Here is a 21,195-nt window from a genome sequence, read left to right on the forward strand (position 1 = left end):
AGCTTCAAAAATTAAATATTTATTGTGCACTTTAGTTAGATTAATTGAATAAATGTGTGTTTTCACAAGTGTGCTGAAATCATTGATCTTGCGCTGCACTGACTGACAGCTGCTGTGATTACAAAGGGAGAGCACGGTGCTCGCTTTCTGTGTAATTCACAATAAAAGTTATTGTTTTTCATAAGATTTTGTGAGTATTTCATACTTCACATTGACAAAATGTATTTTAAACCTAGTTATTTTATAATGTTTAATATTTAGTCAAAAACGAAGTGAAAAACGTTCAGAGGAAATGGCTGATATGTGCGCAAATAAATGCTACTTTGCCGCCATCTGGTGGTTAAAATGCTAATTACTGTCTTTTTTATTTTTAGATAAGTGTTTTCTATCAAATGTTAAATTTCCTATATTTTTAAACGTTCGGTTTTACAATGGGGACAATCTCAGAAGGATGAACAAATAATGTTTGTGGTCATCACATTAAAAATAACATTTGAAGTGCTGGGAAAAAATGTGTGTGCGTGTCTAATTACAGACAAGGCATTTTTAAACAGTTCCAATAGCTTCGTCTTTATTGCAATCAATAAAACTGGTTTATTGGCAAATTAGGTAAATGTGATAACTACATTAAAATATAAATACAACATTAAAAAGTCAACCATAGATGGTTTTCTGTCGATGTACAACGACTACAGAATGAACAGCTAACAGTTCACCGGAAGTGCTCGAGCTGGCTTAACTACAACCAGGAAGTAACCCGTGCATATAGTCCGTTTCCGGTTTTATTTTGTAGAAACCATGGACACCAAAGACGCTTTAATGTATTACATGTTTTAATTGGCAAGGGAACTGTTTGGTTACGTTTATAGACAGAAAATTAATTGTTGATATATAGCTCAACATGTTTAGTCTTGTTTAAATCATCTTGTTTTTTTTGTTTTTTTTTGCGAGTACCATGCTTTACCATGCCTCAGAGGAAAACATTATTTTGTGAAGTAATTAACATAGCATAATCAGATGCAGATTTTTTTTAGTAACAGTATTACAGAATTTTCTCCATCATACAATGTGTTTTAAAATTAATTGTGTGATGGGATTTTTTATGGGATGCCTTTGAAACCTAAATGTTCTCAAACTTTGGGCCAAAGTCAGTGTGTGTCTGATTCATGTCCTAAAATAAGAAAAGTGGAAATGACACTTAAGCCGGGCACACATTTAACGACTAGCTAAAACATTCTAAGACTGAGCTCAACATACAGCGATTGTTTCCTGCGACTGAAGCAGATTCATATTACACATGGAATTTGAACATCTACTGTAATCGCAGAATGAACGCAACTGGCTCTGACTGGACGCGTTTGAGCGCGATCAGTCATAAGTATCAATTTACATTCATAATCGCCCTTACAATCGTTAAGTGTGTGCACGGCTTTAGGAAAACCTAGACAACAATCTGAATATAGCCTAATAGCCCCATGATACTGAGTAACCAACAAACTAATAAACACATGATTTGGGCCAATCTTGCTTTACCTAACATGAGGGTTTGACATATGAGGAACAAATCATATTGTAGAATGCTTTACCATGCTCCTATCCTATATAAACTGTTGTATTCTTTTTGCTGGTTGGATTCTTTTTGACTGAATTGATACGAGGTCCTACAGTGAATAAAGTATATTCTAAAGCATAGTCTGGAGTCTATCTGGTTATTGCTGCACAGCTAGTTAGGGAACACTAAAGACCTTATTCTCAAGTGATAGTTTTCATAAGGGTCAAGATGTTGACCAACTCAAAACAGCGGTTGTCGATAGGAGACGCAGTGCTATAATAAATATCATTGGGTGTCGATTAGGAGACGCCCCCGAGTGATCAGGTATATTATTGAGTGTCGCCAGAAGACGCTCGGGTGTAAATTAGGAGAAGCCCCAGGTAAACAGGTAAACTTAAGTCAGGTGCGTAGGGGAAAATCTACCACAACTGCATGCCATTTATCAACACAAGCCATCCAGTATTTAATACGATATTCTAAAATCGATCTATCTTACTGCAGTTTGTCTCAAACAAATGTCTCGCAGCAGCCGAGGAGCGAACATACAGAGTAACGTTATAATATCATTTTCAACACTTTCAAATGTATCTAATATGATTAACAGAGCAGTCTTACCTCATACTCATGACTGGAAAAGCGGAAGCGGCGCTGGCGACTGTGGCATAATAAAAGTTTTGCTGCTCGTGAGACGTGTGTTGCACCATCGCTCTAGCGGCCTCGTTCAGCTCCCACAACACTTGACCCTGCTCTGCTTCATACTACAGTAATGTTAATAAGCTCATCCATGAACATGATTTCTTCCTGAGTCCTATCCCGAATCCAAGATTCCGCGCTCAAACTTGCCATCATCAAGCTACACCTTTGTTTTGAATAGGCCTCTAGCGGACAGAAATATTACATATTGCACCGTTTTCAAAGGAAAGTACGGCCTAAAATAAAAACCCATACAGTATTTACCCTGATTTCATTCCAAACTGGTAGGCCTAAGACATTTTGTTTGAAAAATGTTGAAAAAAAAAACACCTTTTAATCATCATCATCATCATCATAAAAAGTCCCAGAATGTCAGTCGAAAAAGAAGAGGGGTGTACCCCGGCATCCTGGCCAAATTTGCCCATTGGCCTCTGTCCATCATGGCTTCTTAATCGTCCCCATATACTGATTGGTTTCATCACTCTGTCTCCTCTCCACCAATAAGCTGGTGTGTGGTGGGTGTTCTGGCATAAAATGGCTGCCATCGCGGCATCCAGGTGGATGATGCACATTGGTAGTGAGAGATTCCCCCTAAAAAAATATAGCTCATAAAAATTGTATATATATTTCACAGTATCAGAAAATCCCCTATGAATTCTAAATAATAATAAAAAAAAACATTATTGATCAAAAATATCTTAGACCTACATTGATTTTCCTGAAAAAAAAAATAAAAATACAGGGAAGTGTGACCCCTAAACGAAGGGTTAAACCTCCTCCTGTCCTAACCTTAGCCATATCACACCTCAATAAACAAGTGCTCAGCCTATTTTTGACACAAGTACCTAGTAGTTAAAGATGCTTGACATAAAGGCAAATATATAAATATATATAAAATATCCTCTTTTATGCATTATAGCTACATTTCATTTCAGCTTCATTATAACTTTTTTTTTTTTTTTTTGCAACTTTTTGTTTGATTAATTATTAAATAGGCTATTTTTTTTAAATTAAAAAATAATATTTTATGTAGATAAATGTAGGCAAAGTGTATTTGACACAATCTGAAGATAATGATGACTAAACAAGCTTGTCTATAGAAATACCTCAAAAATGTTCATAGCGTAGGATTGGAACTGATGATTAGCCTTTTTACAGTCATGTGATTAGCCTTTTACAACAAAAAAATAGTTTAATTAATAATAATAGTCCTGAAATTAATAATAATAATGTTTACACAGTTATTAGTCTTACACTGTTTTGAAGTATTAATGTAATAATGCTATAGCAATGTTTAATGTAAAATAAAATCATTCAATTAACAACATTATTTGAATTATATCAAGAGCCCGGTAATGTTTGGGCATTTTTTGAACGTGCATTTTTTTCCATTCCACAGTGCCGAAGCGTTTACAGAGCAGAAGAAAATGAGTTTAAATCAAGAAAAAACGACTGGAATTGTAAGTATTGGCTAGGGCCTTCTGTAGACTATTTATAACTTTTTACAGACTAAAACGTGTTTTTGTTGAAACCATAAATGTGTCAGCGTTGAAGTGTAACTTAAATAAGCGTTGTTTGTCATTTTAAGAGTTTGGTGGAAAAACAGCGATACTGCCTAATATGGTTATTAAACTTCAAAAGGCGATTATTTAATTAAGTTAAATAAATAACAAGGATGAGTACGGAGACGCGCTGAATGAAGATGCACATTCAATCTCTGACAGCAGATGGCGCTGATTGTCAGTTAACATGAACTAACAATGAACAGTTGTATTTTTATTAACATTAACTAAGAATATTATAACTATTGTATCAAATGTAGCTATTGCTCATTGTTAGTTAATGTCAGCATATATATGCTTTCTTGTTTTATTGTATATTTAAATGTTCAGAGTTATTTTTATTATAAATGTATGTGTTATAAACAACACTTTATTGTAACCCAATTCAATACAAAAAAAAAAAACGTAAAAAAGCTGTCACTGGGATGGTATCCTTTAAAATGCTGTGATATGTACCATTTAGGTGATAAAAATGATGCAGAAAGCATCAAGAGCATCTGCATAAAGATATAGATTTTTTTTTAATGTTTGAAGACAAAACAGATGTTTTGAAATCTAAAGTACTATGTAGTAATGATACATTTTTCTCTCTCTTTCCCCCCTAATGCCATTTAAACTTAAGAACAATGGAGAAAGACGTGAACGTCGTCTACAGTCTTTCCTAAAGGAAATGACTCTAGAGCAAGAAGGCATGAGGAAAGAGATGGAGGAGAAGAAAAAGAAAATGATACAGTGTGAAAGAGAAAAAGAAATCGAAATCCAGGACTCACTAAGAAAAGTTGAAGAGCAAAAATCTGAGCTTCAAAGGCTGTATGAGGAAACAGAAACAGCTGTAAATACACACAAACACACAAATACATTTACATACACGTCCCTCTGCACCTCTGTCTTCTGTACAGTTCTGTCTCATAAGATTACACACTATTCATGTGTTCTACAGGAATTAGAACTGCAGGAACGATATGCCCGTGAAGCAGAAGAAGAGCTCCAACTTAGTAGGATCACTGCTGGAATCAGCCAAATCCTGGAGAGGGTCGCAGGTCCTGGGAGCTCCTCTAAAGTAAAGGACCCCATCGAACAGCTGGAAGTGGTGAATAATGCAAAAATACTTCTGGCATTCTTGAATGAATATGTATTTGTTGTAGATATGATTTTTAAATTGAAAACAAGGTACAGTAAAGATCTAAAGTTAGCTCACAGCAATGTATGATGAAATGCAACATGCATGCTGATGTTTTTTTTTTCTCAACTGCTGGTCAATAATAAAAAAAAAAAATTCTTGTAATTTTCCCTCCAGATCGGGCAATTTCATCGATTTTTAAAAGCTGCAGATGAATCAGATGAAGACCAACAAGAAGAGCCGAGTGAAACCGGCCAGATGTAAAAAATAACTAAATAAAAATCATCATATGACCCGCTTTTGACTGGATCGTGCGCTGGGTTGGGAGGGACAGCAAAAATACTGTATGGACTGAAGGGATGGGTTCTTGAATCCACTGCCGCTTCAATGTATAGACTTTCCTTTGAGTGTTTGTTAATCAAGTTATTAATCAATATTTATCCTTCTAAACATCAAATGATTTGAATGGCTTCTTCAAGCTTATGAGATTTACACACTGAAATGTGCACTTTCTTTGTTTGTGAGAGAAGCACATATCTGTTAAAAACTATATATACTCTTTTTGCTGACCGTGATCACTGGGGTCACTCAGGCCCTTCTCCTACTGACTTATTCACAGTTAAAGCATTTACTTTACACTTCATCTTCAATCATGAGAGAATGATGACAAATATTGTCTGAACCTCTTACTGAGAGAAAGTAACACACATTTTATCAGTATGTTTTGGGAAAGTTTCCTGGTCAGAGCTAGAGCTCGACCAACACAGACCTCAAAAAAGCTGTGTATCTGCGTGCGTGTGTGTGTGTGTGTGTGTGTGTGTGAGTCAGCATTCTTTTATTACAGGACGTTCTGAGTTGAAGAACTGGCAAAAACCAATCAGAATCATTCAACCTGACATGATGGTAAATAGTATAATTGTTGCTGTAATTTGTGTGTAAGCAGAGCGGCCTACAAACTCCTTGCTGAATGTCGAAGCTGACTTTTCATGCTGATAAAAACTGCAAACTATTCTTCAGTAATATTTTCTTCAGTTAATTGCATTGAGTCCTTCTGGTCTTCATTCCTCATTTCTGGTCCTTGGGTCTTAACTGTAAATTAGGTTGAAGGTCTTTACAGTTTACAGCGATCCCAGACGTGAAATAAGGGTCTAATCTAGAGAAACCATCGCTCATTTTCTAAAAAATATTTTTTTTATACGTTTTAACCATAAATGCTCATCTTGAACTAGCTCTGTTCTTCTTCTCTATTTGAATTCCAGCAGTGTAGACAAGTGTATTACTGCCCTCCACAGGTCAAAGTTTGAACTAAAATGTCACATACATTATGCTAGTGCAAGTATATAACAATTAGTTCAAACTTTAACCTGTGGAGGGCAGTAATACACTTTGTGTTTACACTCCCGGAATTCTAATAGAGAAGAAGAGAGCTAGAGAGGTTTCTCTAGATAAGACCCTTATTTCTCATCTGGGATCGTGTAGAACGTTTTGAAGCTGCAATGAAACTGTAATTTTGACCTTTGGGCTCCATTGAAGTCCACTATATGGAGAAAAATCCTGGAATGTTTTCATCAAAAACCTTAATTTCTTTTCGACTGAAGGAAGAAAGACGAACATCTTAGATGACATGGGGGTAAAATGACATGAGAGTAAATTATAAGGAAATTTGGTAACGCTTTAGATTACAGCCCGGAAAGTACTGCGTAATTACAATGAATTTACAGCATAACTTTCAATAATTATAGTGTAACTATACAGTAAGTATGTGTAAGTATAGGGGAACAATATGTAAAGTATTGGGAATAAAGGGGTAACAACCAGGAAAAGAACAAATTATTTATACTGTAAATATTTTATAACTAAGGGGTACTTATGACATAACTAAGGGGTAAATATGACATTACGGGCCGTAAATTAAAGTGGAGCTTGTTACCCTCTTATTTCATGTAGTTACAGGGTAAGTAATTAATAAAATGCAATCAATCTGATATCACTGACTCTGAAACCTTTATTTGAAAAACAACTTTATTAAAAACAGGTCTATAACACTTATTATTCATTTTTTTAAAACAACTTTTCATTTCAAACTCTAAAGTCCTGACAGAAAGTAACAAGTTTTGTCCATTTTTTGGTTGTTGTTGTTTCTCGCTTGGCTTCCTCCTGCTCTTGTTTCTCAGCTGATGAATCTTAAGAAGGAATCCCGTTGCTATTCTGTATTATAAGAAAATACAGTACACCAAGAAATTCATGGTTTAGGCTATTCATCTTTTCACTTCCGACCAGCTGTCACCAGCGCTTGCATGAGAGTCGACTTTGCGTTTTAATGAAGCATATTGAAATGAGCAACGTGAAGCTTTCATGACGTTCTCGTGGGAGATTCGTGTGAAACTCGCGCGAGAACTGCCGTCTCTGTTATTCTGTCTTGTTTGTTTCTCATTCTCATTATCTGTTATTCTGTGTATTTTGTTGTGAGCATTACTAAAAAAATAATAATAATAAAAAAAAAACTGACGGCATCCAACATCTGCGTGAGTTTACGCTACGTCACGCTTCAAGTTACGTCAAGCATGAACTCTCAACCCTCGCATGCACGGAAGTTTTGAAATATTAAAATATATGGTATTTTTCTTACAAATACGTATCATTTCACTTCAGAAGACATTGATTCATCCATTGGGGTCGTATGGATTACTGTAGTTATTGCTGTTTGTGCTGTTTGATGCTTCGACTTTTAGGAACATGTGAGCTTGCATTATAAAGCGTTCCCAGATGATTTTTTTTTTTCCTAAAATCCTTTTTGTGTTCATCTTAAGAAGGAAAGTCGTATACATCTCAGATGGCATGAGGGTAAATGATGAGTACATTTCCGGGTGTACTGTATTTTTTAAATACAGAATAGCAAATGGGATTCCCTCTTCAAGTTTCATCAGTGGAAAGAAAGAAAAAGAGGAACAAGAGGAGGAGGAAGCCAAGTAAGAGAAACGAATAAGAAGCGTTGTAACTTTAAATCTGTTTTGAAATAAGCTGTTTTTCAAATAAAGTTTTCCAAGTGAAATGACTGTTTGCGTTTTTATTTATTAATTTATTTTTTATTAATTACTTACCCTGTAACTACATGAAATAAGAGGGTAACAAGCTCCACTTTAATTTACGGCCCGTAATGTCATATTTACCCCTTAGTTATGTCATAAGTACCCCTTAGTTATAAAATATTTACAGTATAAAATAATTTGTTATTTTCCTGGTTGTTACCCCTTTATTCCCAATACTTCACATATTGTTCCCCTATACTTACACATACTTACTGTATAGTTACACTATAATTATTGAAAGTTACGCTGTAAATTTGTTGTAATTACGCAGTACTTTCCGGGCTGTAATCTAAAGTGTTACTGGAAATTTTAATTTAAAAGTGAACTAATCTTTTAAATTCTGTCTGTGGAAAAGCAGTGAAAAATACTTGTTTTACAGCTGCTATTTAGTGTTGAAGAACTAACATTTAAGAACTAACACTTTTACCATATACAGTACAGTTATACCTTAAAGTTGCTTAAAGTACAGAGTCTGAATTACATGTGTGCTTGCCTATCCAAGGAGCCCAAAAATTATACGTTGGTGATACCGCAAATGGATTATGTCTACCACCTAAAAATAAAAAAAAAAATTGCATTGTATTTACATTTGCAATTTGAAAAGCTTTACAAAGCACTTTGTTCATACTTGCAACAAATCCGCAACCAATCATATCACAAGACATGGCCTCCCAAACCTTTTTCCAGGTTAACCTCCCTATTATTAAGAATGCAGTCACATGAAAAAATAAAACCACATAAATTTCACATTGTCTTTTTTAAATAATTTTCTCAGATTTATGATCTTGTCATAATGCACTATTTATGTCACTCTTTAGTAACTGAGGAAATTTTAATGGGGAGGTTAACCTGGAAAAGGTTTGGGAGGCCATGTCCTGTGATATGATTAGTTCCAGATTTGCTGCAAGTATGAACACTGTGCTTTGTACACTTTTGGAAAGCTTGTCAAAACGCAAATTTAAATACAATGCATTTTTTTTTTTTTTTTTAGGTGGTAGACATGATACATTTACGGTATCACCAACATAATTTTTGGGCTCCTTGGATAGGCAAGCACACACGCCGTTCACCCACACAGAACAAAAATATATGGGAACATACTGCAAAATATAATGTAATATATTCTAGAATACATTTCCGTATATGGGAAACTAATGCTTTGTACTGCAATATATGCATTGACCATATGGCTGTATATTGATATATATAATATTATCTATGAATGAAGACAAAAATAGCATTACATGTAATTTTCACAAAGTTTTAACCTTTATTGTCTACATATATTGCACATACATGTTCCCATATAAATGTGAATGTATTGTATATATACACACATTCACGGAATGAGTTACAATCAGTGGTTACAACAGACTTCTATTTCCCAGCATGCTTTGCTTCTGCAGGTTAGAGTAGGGTAAATGTAAAACTTAAGTATTATTTCATGTGTTTTGCTGTATATTAATATAGGGGGAGATCTGTTAGTATTTAATGTTCTATTATTTTGGAAATTAAAAGGGTTTCTGGTAGATTTTGGAGTTACCATTGTGCTGAAGAGTAGATCCTGTGGTTAGGTTGATGATTGGCCAATCACTATAAAGACTGTATGTTACTTTATTTAAAAAGTAATGGCTGTGTTCATTTCAGCACAGTCTCCTTGCTTAATACTCAAGAACATGCAGGTGTGCTTGTGCTTTTGTTATCCAACTTGAAAATATTAAACATCTATAATGTAAATAATAAAATATAAGAGATATACTGTATTATATATTTTTCTATATGCGTGTTTATACTGTACGGGTAAGTATATCTGCAATATATTACAAATGCAGTACCATCTGATCACATCTATATTATGACATGTATTAATGAATATAAAATTACAATTGATATATTACTAAATATATTGTCACATTTTCCAATATATGTGTAACGAAGGCGGGACTCAGAGTAAGATCCAAATGCAGCTTTATTAAAAGGTGAGCGTGGTCGTACAGGCAGGGTCAATCAGGAGCAAACAGGAACAGCAAAGGACAGGCAGAGTCGTAGTCAGGAAACAGGCAAAGATCAGGACAGGCAGATATCACTCACAGGACGGTATACAAAGCACAGGTCAGGACAGGCAGCAACGGGTCAATAACGGGAAACAGGCAGGAACAATAATAAACAGACAGGATATAAATGCTCAGGGGTCTCATTTATAAAACTGTGCGTAGGATCCCTACTAAAAGTGTACGTACGCGCAAAAGCTAGATTCTGCGTACGCACAAAACAAATCAGATTTATAAAACCATTCGTACGCCAGAACCGGCGCACAAATCCCTTTATAAATCCCAGTCAGCGGAAGATTGTGCGTACGTGCATCTCCACCCTGTCTCCTCCCCGAAATAACCATAAATGGAGCTTACGACGCCTAGTTTTACAATGCATAACCTCATCTGCATATCATTTCCATACACGTTCCCAACCACGTGACACCATGGTTAACACCGTCAAAGGTACAAGACATTGGAAAATATTAGATATGGACTATAAATGCCATTTGTGCCACACATTATATTGATAAAGATCATCCAATATCCTCTTTTTGTTTTAGAATAAATATATCAAAATATCCATAAATACAAAATTGTGTAAAATACTTCAGATAAAAGGTTTTAGGATAGTTGATTCATTCATTTACACTGGCCAGATAGTATTTTAATAGTTTTAAACAATTCAAATCAAATTTATGCAGTTTTGCTGATGAGGTGAACATATCTTTTAGGAAGATTATAGGCCATTTTTAGTGGAAACAGATCGGACTACTTATTTATTGCGGTGTAAATACAATTGTCTGACTCGGCGCGTCACTGACAAAGTATTTTAAAAAGAAAACATGCACATCTTACCGTTTTCCTCAATTTATCCTTCAAATGGTAATTGTTTGAAGATGACATGCAGCTGTGGCTGTACAGTAAGATATTATCTTTTGACCTATTCAAACTGGACAACGGACCGTTCGACCACCGAATCCAGCAGTGTCTTCCATAATATCGAAGTTAAGTGTGCATCACTGATCGTAAAAAAATATTTTGTCATAACATCTGCAGTTTAGTTTAACGAGGAATTATTGTGCTCCCAGCGCTCCTCGCTGTCATAAAACAGCGTGTCACTGGAAAAGTGATCGAAAGTAGCACATCTACTATCTCAATTCATATCACTTTGTCTCCAGAATGTGCGTACGCACGGCTCAAAGTTTGCTTAAAGGTGCGCACATTCTCCCGTCAAGTTTGTTTTTATAGATCACAACCTTTGCGCGGGAACTGGCGTACGCACGCTTCCAGCCCCGTTTTGTGCGTACGCACGCTTTATAAATGAGACCCCAGAACTGTAACGGGAGTTAGCAAGACCTCGCGGCGAAGTGGTGTGTGTATGAGTACTTTATAGTCCAGGTAATGTGTGGCAGCTGGGTGTGGTGATTAGTGTGGAGTGATTGTGAAGTGAGTGCAGGTGATAAGCAATGGAGGATCATGGGAAATGTAGTCCGGAGTGAACAGGAACAGACTGTGATCGTGACAATATGAAAAGCAGCAAATCCTTATGCAAATCCTAACCCTAATCCTTATGTCAATATATTGTAATATATTAACACAATATATTATACTGTATATGTTCAAATATACTGTTAAATATCACTTAAAGGGATAGTTCACCAAACAGATCTCACCCTAAATTGACTACCATAGTATTTTATTTTTGGTTACTGACATTCTTCCAAATATCTTTCTTTGTGTTCAACAGAAAAAGAAAAAGAAATTCATACAGGTTTGGAACTACTTGAGTGAGTAAGTAAATGATGAGTAAATGATGACAAAATTGTCATCATTTGAACTATCCCTTTAATATATTGATCATTCATACATAGGGAAATATATTTTCTTTTCATAAAGGCAGACTCTGTACTAAACACAGAATTTTAAAGATTCATTTTTCAAAGTCTGTATCCGAAATATCAGAAATTACGGTTACAGAGAACAGACTCAGAGAAGAAATATTCAAACACAAGGTAGAGTTTTTTTTTATCATTACCTTTTTAACAAGGCAACACTTCTAGAATAATATTTTTTTGTGTTAGGTTGAGGTCATTAGGAAGTTACGTAAAGAATGTGGTTTGGACTCTCGCAGTGACCTTCTTCTGAGGTTGTTAACTGAAATGAAATATAGGCAAACATATGACAAAATCTTTGACAAAATCTGGAGTATCTCTGGTAAGCTCAAGTTGTGTTGCACATAATGTGTTCATTGCAATCTAGTCTTCTCTCCTAAATCTTTTAGGAGGCTGGGCAGTGATCATGTGCCCATGTGGGATTGTTTACAGTCTTAAATGCAATCTGCAAGCTGAGAGCCCTCAAGACTTTGGAGACTTACTATTTTCCTTCAAACATAATCCAAATGTCATCATTTATGACTGCATGGGGTCTTGCAACACACATTAATTCAAGAGCATTAGAAAAGGTACCCATCTCTCCATTTGAAGGTCACTTAGCAGAACCCTCTCAATCCAGCACAGAACTGGCCAAATGTGAACAGCTTAAAGTATCACTATTGTAAGAAAAAAATTATGAGAACGTTGAAGATCTTGATGAAGAAGTTTATTGCAGCATAGCAGTGATCCAAATCTCAAACCTTTTATCCTGTTACCACTCCTAATGTAAATTAAGTTGCGCCTGCTGTGGTCTGTATGTTAGTGATGTTGAGACACCTGTCTGATATGGTACTCGGTGTCACACACCTATTCACATTCTACAATTTATTACCATTTGCTCAAGATGTGATCACCCCAAATGGTGGAGAAACTCCTCTAAAAACTAATTCAGGGGACCTTTAGTCATTACTTAAATATATATAGGCTACTGTATATTGTTGTGAAATAAAAAATCAAGTTCCGAAATGCTGTTAGACTTTTTACTTGTAATTGTTATTTTATTGAGCTTGGATGACACACAAATTATGCCTATTGATTCGATATACTATCATGACTTGTCATAGTTTAACATTTTCAGTTAATCAAAAATGTATTTAATTTTAAGTTGAATTAAAAATTCTAGTGGAAGATGTTAACATATTTTTTTTGTTGTTGTTGAACCAATGTTTTATTTTTTTAGAGTGTACATACCTGACGACTTTTCGTTTTCTCTATGATAATTAAGCCATTTTGGGAATGAACATGATCAACCACCTATCTTGGAGTGAAATCTGGGTCAAGGCACAAAATAATTTCTTACAGTTCCCCCTTTGATGCTCTTGGCCCAAAAGAAGTACACATCCACTCCCTTCACACAGATTACACCTCCCCTCCTTATTGGGCAGGTGCCCAGTGGTGGTGAAGCCCTGCCTTAAGTTGTCCTCCTTTGACCACTGGAGAATCTTACCCGTCATTGGGTCATCACCTCTTGCACACTGGTTATCGCTCCATCCAAATATCAGATTATCAAAGGGTCTCTTCTAAAATTTGGCAATATAAAATAAAAAACATTTTCTTGGGTTTGGGAGGGGGCACTCAAGAAACTGCTTGCACATACAACCTATGGTTGTCTTTTCTGGAGGAGATTTTATGATAGACATTTAACATTTTTCAAGTTGTCAGACACAATTAAATATAATGCTGTCCATTTAAAATGAAGAGACAATTTAATGTCTTTTTTACTATAATATAAAATTTCTATAAAGACATTTATTGTGTTATGAATTATAAAACATACATTTGTGTGTTAAACTGCAAGCATAAGCTATGTAGCTTATAACAACATGTAGCTATATAAATAAATTATAAAAATGAAAAAGGCCTTAAGATAAATGCTTCATATAAATAAGGTTTTGAGCTACAAATTTTCCTGGTACATCCTGTGACATGATTTAAACGAAAATGCTAAATGCACAAGAGAACAAGTTAAATTGACAGGGCTGAAAAAGCCATTTCCACAATTCAAAACGATGTGCACATTTCATGTACATTAAATTATATTACATTAGGGACGTCTCTCTGGATTTAATGTAGCAACACTACCTGTAACCATGGAGTTGTGGCAGGAATAGTCAAATGCTTTTAAGTACTTCACACATCTTTTTCCAGATGTGTCAAACTGAAACTAGATAATTAATGACGCACAGCTGATGCAAATTAAATAATGATGATGATAACCGTGGAAACAAAGGAGTGGTGGAGAAACTGAACAAAGGAACATATGAAACACAAGCAAAAACAAACTGACTGTCATGATCACAGTCTGCTCCTGTCAGTTCCCGGACTACACTTCCCACAATCCTCCCTGCCAGTCAAATGTTCACTCCACACCAATCACCTGTCGCCACATACAGCCATGCACACACTCCTCACTAATCACCACACCCAGCTGCAGCTTGTTACCTGGACTATAAAAGGACTCTCATTCACACCATCCGATCGCAAAGTCTTGATTACTCTGGTGTCATTTCTGAGCGTTTATATCCTGCCTGCCTGCCTGTCTGCCTGTCTGCCTGTCTGTTGCCTTTACTGTCTGTTCCCTGTTATTGACCCGTTGCTGCCTGTCCTGACCCTTGCCTTGCCTACCGTCCTGTGAATGATATCTGCCTGTCCTCGACCTTCTGCCTGTACTCTGACTACAACTCTGCCTGTTCCTTGCTGTTCCTGTTTGCCCCTGATCGACCCAGCCTGTACGACTATGCTCACTTTGAATAAAAGCTTGCACATGGATCTCTGCTTGAGTCCCGCTGCGTTACAGAAGAATTCGCCCCAACAACGATCCAGCAGCTTTTCTGATGAACACTGGTCTGGTAGGAACTTTGCATTTTTGTTGTTAGAGCTCAAGCAGGGCTCACGATCGCTGGAGAATTACATTGAGGAGTACTTGGACATTGCATATTGTTCAGACCTGCCGGACTGTGTGCTCATAGACTTTTTCTGTGAAGGCGTTAATCAGCCACTCAAGTCACAGTTGATTCGTGAGGGACCCAGTTCTTCACTCATTTTCGTCATTTTCTGCATTATGCTCTATTGACTGTTGGCTCTCCGTTTACGGTGGGTGTCGCGGAGAAACGCGATTCCTTGTCTGGTTGTGTAATGGCCGCCGCGCCAGATGACACTCACAAAATGGCGGTCACCACGATAACAACACCACGTCAGGTCAGCACTGATTACCTTGAACCAAGTCACATCTCCGCTGATCGCCAAGAGCCGCGTCACGCCTTCGCTGATCGGCCCGAGGCACGTCACGTCTCCGCTGATCGCCCAGAGTCGCGTCACGTCACGTCTCCGCTGATCGCCCAGAGTCGCGTCACGTCACGTCTCCGCTGATCGCCCAGAGGCGCGTCACGTCTCCGCTGATCGCCCAGAGTCGAGTCACGTCTCCGCTGATCGCCCAGAGTCGAGTCACGTCTCCGCTGATCGCCCAGAGTCGAGTCACGTCTCCGCTGATCGCCCAGAGTCGAGTCACGTCTCCGCTGATCGCCCAGAGTCGCGTCACGTCTCCGCTGATCGCCCAGAGGCGCGTCATGTCTCCGCTGATCGCCCAGAGGCGCGTCACGTCTCCGCTGATCGCCCAGAGGCACGTCACGTCTCCGCTGATCGCCCAGAGTCGCGTCACGTCACGTCTCCGCTGATCGCCCAGAGTCGCGTCACGTCACGTCTCCGCTGATCGCCCAGAGTCGCGTCACGTCACGTCTCCGCTGATCGCCCAGAGTCGCGTCACGTCTCCGCTGATCGCCCAGAGTCGCGTCACGTCTCCGCTGATCGCCCAGAGTTGCGTCACGTCTCCGCTGATCGCCCAGAGTCGCGTCACGTCTCCGCTGATCGCCCAGAGTCACGTCACGTCTCCGCTGATCGCCCAGAGTCGCGTCACGTCTCCGCTGATCGCCCAGAGTCGCGCCACATCGCTGGTCCTGTCCGAGAGCGGAGAGGATTGCGTTCCAGCATGAATGATCCTCCACTGACTACAGCACGAGCAGCTGGCATTCCGAAACCCACATCCACTTCACTCTCAAGCCAGCCGGACGCTTTACTCTCAAGCTCACCTGTTGCAACGCTCTCAAGCTCGCCTGTTGCAACGCACTCAAGATGGACAAGATGGCTGCTTTGCCAGTGCCTACGGGCAAGATGGCGGCCCTTTCGGTGCTCACGGAGGTAGGGGGCGTTCCAGCCATTGAGTCCGATCCAGATCCAGCTTCAGCCAGTAAGTTTGCTTTAGAACCCGCTCCAGTCGGTGAACCATCGCCGCACTCTCGTAGGAGGAGGAGGAGGAGGAGGAAGAAGGCGTCCTCCTTTCCTCAAGACGCAGACGCCCTTCAAGAGGCCGCTGTGGGCCTGGAGACCACTCCAGAGATCTCTCCTGCCCCGCCTAAGCGTCATGCTCTACCAGCACCGCCTAAGCGTCTTGCCCTGCCGGCGCCACCTGAGCTCCTCGCCCTGCTGGCGCCACTCAAGCGTCTTGCCCTGCCGGCGTCACTCAAGCGTCTTGCCCTGCCGGAGCCACTCAAGCGTCTTGCCCTGCCGGAGCCACCCAAACTCCTTGCCCACGAGCCCGCAACGTACCCTGTTGAAATCCCCAAGAACTTTTTTGGGGGGGGGGGGCAGTATACCTGAGGGTGGGGAGCTTGTGGGTGGGGACCCTGCCTGGCCACTGCCGTCATGGGTCTTTGAACTGTTATGGCCACTAATGGACTCTGACCCGCTGGGGTCATCTATGGACTCTGCCCCGCAGTGGCCGTCCAAGCCACCTGACCTGCCGCCTTCCGTGGCCGCCCAAGCCACCTGACCTGCCGCCTGCCGTGGCCGCCCAAGCCACCTGACCTGCCGCCTGCCGTGGCCGCCCAAGCCACCTGACCTGCCGCCAGCCGTGGCCGCCCAAGCCACCTGACCTACCGTGGCCGCCCAAGCCACCTGACCTGCCGTGGCTGCCCAAGCCACCTGACTTGCCGTGGCTCTCCTTGGCACCTGACCCACCATGGCTGCCCGTGGCACCTGACCCGCCATGGTGGCCGAGTTCCTGGAACCTGCATTGGGGACCCTGTTCATGTTTGCATACCAGTCCCCAATGCACCCACCCCCCCTCCCTAGCTGTTCCGTTTACGTCGCGAGGACGCGCCTTCCAGGAGGGGGCATTATGTCATGATCACAGTCTGCTCCTGTCAGTTCCCGGACTACACTTCCCACAATCCTCCCTGCCAGTCACATGTTCACTCCACACCAATCATCTGTCGCCACATACAGCCATGCACACACTCCTCACTAATCACCACACCCAGCTGCAGCTTGTTACCTGGACTAAAAAGGACTCTCATTCACACCATCCGATCGCAAAGTCTTGATTACTCTGGTGTCATTTCTGAGCGTTTATATCCTGTCTGCCTGTCTGTTGCCGTTACTGTCTGTTCCCTGTTATTGACCCGTTGCTGCCTGTCCTGACCCTTGCCTTGCCTACCGTCCTGTGAATGATATCTGCCTGTCCTCGATCTTCTGTCTGTACTCTGACTACGTCTCTGCCTGTTCCTTGCTGTTCCTGTTTGCCCCTGATCGACCCAGCCTGTACGACTATGCTCACTTTGAATAAAAGCTTGCACATGGATCTCTGCTTGAGTCCCGCTGCGTTACACTGACTATGTGACACAGTGTTCCAGTAAAAAAAAAAAGTTTGTCTCGAGCCCTGCCATGAATCTCCTTGATGGATGGAGTAGTTATAGGAACCCCTTTTACATAACCTACAAAAATTCAATACATTTAAAAAAAATAAAATATTGTTTAAAAACAATACTACATAATAACTATTTTTATGTACATGTACAGAAATTTTAATTTTACTAACGTTTTATCTTTAAGAAATTAGCATTTAATCATGACAATGTTCATATAATTTTAGCATGTTCTAAACAGGTTGTGCTGGGGGAGGTGGGGGATTTCAGAGGAGCGCACTGCAGGACCAGCTTACAGCTGTCACTGAACCAGACTATTTAAATATTGATAAAGCAAGCACTTTGGCTGCAGTATCAGCTGAGCCAATCAGCTTGTGCCATGTAGTAAATGATGTAGTAAATGCTGTACATTTTGTACGATAGACATGGTACTTTCACCATGATACAAAAACGTTTTGGTTACTCATGTAACCCTGGTTCCCTGAGATAATGGCAACGAGCATTGCATTTGCTCTTTAGCTGATGCTTATGGGGAAACCTCCTGTTTTCTCTGAATTCTGAAGCCTGATTGGTTCACGTCTGTCCAGTTGCACAGACAAATGCCGTTTCAGCCCGCAGGAATGGGCGGAGTTGACTGCTATAAAGTCATGCAGAAATGCCACTTTTTCAGATTTTTTGACTGAGAAGTGGGTAGCATGACTCGCTGGGCAGCGTAGTACCACGTCGAGCTATGCAATGCTTTGTAACAGTCAAAACGTTACCAAGTTTTTTTTATTGTATTTTTTCCTTTATTTGAATTAAGAGTTATATCGTAGTCAAAGATAATGTCACTAGGAGCCGCTTGAGGGCGCTATAGCTATCATATATAAGCCCTAGTTACCTCCGAGCAAGTCAGGTTGTTTGGTAGAGGGAAACCACATGGGTGGTTGAACTGACGCTACCTAATTCTAGTCGTATTAATGTCCTGTTTTGAGAACTCGTTGAGAGTTTACGCTCAATGTGAGTATTTTCCAACCATGACTTGTTATATGTGTAAACACATTTGACTGATGTGAACTATTCTGCTTTCTTTTGTAGAAAGGACTTTTTGTTTCGTCTACCTCATATTTCATTGCATTGCTGTCACGATAGTACTCGTGCACGTCTTCAAGGTAGCATGAGCAGTTGAAAAGGACAAGACCACGCGGTAGAGAGGCTACGGCGCGTGGCCTAATCAACTCAGTGTTTCTCAGAGTCGCCAAAAGCCGCTGACTGTCTTCTGTCTTCACTCCTCACTCATTGGATTTATCATTGCGTCGCTCTCAAAATACATCGTGGATTTACACTCATCTCATCGCTCATCATTCCAACTCAACTACAGTTGATCATTGACGATAAGTTTCATTCATTGACTGCAGATACAAAGACAGTTTTCTTATGGTTAATTTTTGTGGCAATTATATGCACTGGTGTGAATTTAAAAAAACAAAACGTATATTTGTTTGGTGAAGTGGTTTTAAATTTCAGTACCGATTGAATTTCTGTTGAACCCCCTCAGAGTAATATCTTTATAAAAAGGGGAGGTATGACAGCTTGTTCGCATTATCTCAGGGAACCAGGGTTAGGTGAGTAACCATAACGTTTCCTTTCAATACGGTTCACTCGCATTGCGTCTGCTTTTTAGCTGCCGCTTATGGGGAACTAATAGAATAGCGCCAGGCTACAAGCACAGAACGGAAGCCGCTCTGCGAGCTGACAGCAAGGGGGCTCTTAATCGAGGGCCTCAAGACCAGCTGTATAAGGAGAGACTCGGACCATGGTCGGAGCCTGCTACACGATCCATAAGCGACTTAAACTGACAACACCCGTGTTTGAAGAGCAGGGATGTCCAGGTTATAAAATCTGATAAAAGTGGACGCCGAGGACCACCCAGCTGTCACTCAGATATCTGCAATGGAGACCACACCCAAGAGGAGGCCATACCTCTAGTGGAGTGGGCATGACAAGTCCACAGACTTATAAGCCAGTGCTATCGTGTCCACAATCCATCTGGATAGTCTTTGCTTCGAGACTGAAAGCCCTCTGCTGTGGCCTCCAAAGCAAACAAACAGCTGCTCTGATTGCTGAATCTGGCCAGAACGCTCAATATAAATTCTCAAAGAGTGTTTTTGGCTCATAGCCTTTTTTCGGGCTAAGGACCACTTTAATGTTGTAGGGGCGGAATTCAAAGAAGGAAGTTTCCACAGATAGAGCCCGTAAATCACCAACTTGCTTGACTGACCCTAGAGCCAGCAAGAGGGCAGTCTTAAGCAAGGGGGACCGAAGGTTGGTTGTCTCGAGCGGCTCAAAGGGAGGGCCTCAAAGTGCCCTGAGAACTGTGGAGAGTTCCCAAAGAGGGCAGAGAGGATTCATCTTCCTGCCCCCTCTGAGAAACCGATTGACCAGGTTGTTTTTCCCAATCGATTGACCAGACACCGGGGCATGGTTTGCCTCAATGGCTGCCACATACATTTTGAGTGTGTTTCAAGGAAACTCTCTCCACGGAACCTTTTTCCAGCAGAGCCTACATTTCAACTCTGAGGACAAGAGAACTGCCATGTGAGTGTGAATCACGCCCATGAAGCACGATGGTCTGCAAGCAAATTGGAGTGAGTGACCTCATTCTATTACCAAAAATCAAAAGCTCACCACTAAGGGGATGGCCTGCCATGCCCAGAGTCAAGTAGAAAATACTATAGGCTGCATCTAACAATGAAGTGGGAGAACAGCGCCTTTTACAGCATTGAGATGAGGAGAAATGCTCTTTTCGTGTAAAATATTTGTTGGGGACTTTATAACAGCAACAAGGGGTCTGGGTGTGTAGACTGATGGGGTGGGCCGAGAAATGGCAACAAACACATTGTCTCCAGCGCCCTGAGCTGAAGAGGGCTAGAAGAAAAGCACACACTGAGGGTGATCCAGCCTTAGTGCGACATTTCCTCCTTAATCTTAGTAGAAGGTAGCTATAAGTGGTGGTCCAGCACTACTAGACTGGCCATAGTGCGGCCAATGGCTTGGGCGGTGGCTTTGGCAAACACCAGTAAAAACAGCTCTTTGAACATTGCAGGGTCAGGTTTAGACCTGTCCGTGTCATGGGGAAACTTGGCCTGATAAAGTTGAAGCACCACCATTGTATGTAGTGCAGAGTTGGTCCTAGGGAAAGCAGTCCGCAAGTGCAGTGAGGCGAAACTTGCGCTCTTGCAGTGAAAGCATCCATCTTTGAAAAAATCGGCTTGCCATAGGCGTGGCCCGGCAATTGACACGCTCAGAGGTGCAGCGTTTTAAAATAAAAATGCCAATAAAAACATGCTCTTGCACAGTTAAATATGCTCTATGATTCTTGCCTGACAGTCGCAGAGGAGAACATCATTCTTAGCTGCTGAGCTGTCAGCGCTGTTCTCAACTGAGTGCTGTCAGTGCAGCTCTCGCAGTGCTAAAACGTTTACTTCATGAACATGGAAAACAGCGCTAACGGCATTTACCCATTGTCTGCAT

This window comes from Chanodichthys erythropterus, chromosome 6, assembly GCF_024489055.1.
Source record: "Chanodichthys erythropterus isolate Z2021 chromosome 6, ASM2448905v1, whole genome shotgun sequence".
Taxonomy (NCBI): Eukaryota; Metazoa; Chordata; class Actinopteri; order Cypriniformes; family Xenocyprididae; genus Chanodichthys; species Chanodichthys erythropterus.